This window comes from Raphanus sativus, chromosome 7 (genome assembly GCF_000801105.2).
Source record: "Raphanus sativus cultivar WK10039 chromosome 7, ASM80110v3, whole genome shotgun sequence".
NCBI lineage: Eukaryota > Viridiplantae > Streptophyta > Magnoliopsida > Brassicales > Brassicaceae > Raphanus > Raphanus sativus.
This window is the reverse complement of record NC_079517.1, coordinates 11,432,073-11,433,905: the sequence shown is the minus strand read 5'-3', so window position 1 is coordinate 11,433,905 and position 1,833 is coordinate 11,432,073.

The following is a 1,833-nucleotide window of genomic DNA, read 5'->3' as shown; positions in this document are numbered from 1 at the left end:
TTTTGGTTTTATGTTTTAGTCCCTACACTTTCTATTGATTTTCAATTTTAGCCAGTAACTATCGCCAGTAATATTTGGACCGAAAGCTAAGAACCAAACCTAACCAAACCAAAAGGGTTTTCTGGTTCTTAAATGGTTCATAATCAATTCTATCAGTCATTTAATAACAGAAATAACCGATGTAAACCTAATAAGAATATTCGAATGCTGAGGTCAACTTTTTATTTTATTTCAAATTTACATATGATTTGTTGTATGTGGCTAAATTAGTACAAGTCACTAGGTTATAAACTTTTTTTTTGAATAACGCGGTATATCCTGACATCCACCGAAGTGGGTCTAGACTAGCGGCGAGTGTCCGTATCAGCCTACATTATCGGCCGGAGTACACCAGGGTCACCAAATACTGGGGAAGCCCAGATTTAAAATTTTATTCCCAATAGCCAGCGGGATAAACTTTCAGTTTAGTGTGTTCTAATTTTTAGGAATTTTCATGTGTTTTTATCGTACAATATATTAAAAAAAATAGAAATAATTGTGAGCAACTGGACACCCAGGATTGGTATTATTATCTTTGTGTGAACTGATAATTGCTACTAGCTAATCTTACACCATTTTCAATGGTTTCCTTCATTTTCCCCTCAAAATGAAATAAATTTAAAATGAAGTTGTGATTTATTCCAATGGTTCTCTTCATTTTCTCCCTCGATTATTATTACATTCATTCTTCAACTTCTTATTTATTGCAAATAACACTTTTTACTTTAAAAGATTTTAAGATTATACTCACTTATGTTTAAATCTATAATTTAAACAAATTTTAACTTATAAAAAGAAAATATATTTATTACAATAATAAAAGTACATAACAACATACAAAGTAATAGTAAAATTTTACTTAAATAGTACTATTACTATATTTTTCCCACAAATGATCAATCAAAGCATTTTGAAGAGAAAAATGAGCATCTTTATCATTGGAGATGGATTTCCCTCGTTTTTTTATTTTTATATTATAATTTATAAAATTATCAATTATAGATAATTTTTAATAACTAATTATTGGTAATTATATTTTAAGAATTTTAATTAGTATACACGTATTAGATATAAAGTTATAAAAGTTATATTTAGTGTTAATATTTTATTTATGCATAAAATAAAGATTGTTAAAAAGTAAATAACTATTATGTAAATAAAAAAAGCTTGACATCAAAATGAAGTTGTGAATAGTATTCTTTCAAATTTAAGAAAATACTGTTTATATCTTTTTTTTTTTGTAAAAAGGCTTTCAAATTAAAATACTAAAAAATACAATGTATGGTTGTGACAACCATAAAGTTTGAAAAAATATGATGAGACAAGCCTCATATTCAACCAAGCATTAGCTTACATAAGAGAAGACTTATGATTCATAAGCATAATGAAACAAGAGATAAGATGAAACTACTAGGAGGATGGAGGGTAGTTTCCGCGGCCTCGACGACCCCTTTTACCCCTTCCTCTTACCGTTTTCCATTCCATATCTTGAAATTTTTGGACTGGTTTTATAGGTCTTCCACCTCGTGACATGTTGAGGTTTGCCGTAGCATCACTCATATATCCTCTTTCATCATCTTGCTCATTACAAGCAATTTGAGTGACATGAGGGATGCCATGTGCAGAGGAGTATGGAGGGACCAATAAATTGTCCAGTGAAACCGAGTTGGCTTCAAGGACAATAACAGGGAATGGAATTTCTTCCATAATAGTAGCTTTAGTTGGAGCAGATTGAGTGTCTGCTAATGGTGATGAAGTCAAAAGAGAGTTGGAGCCAGTGGCTAAATGTACCTT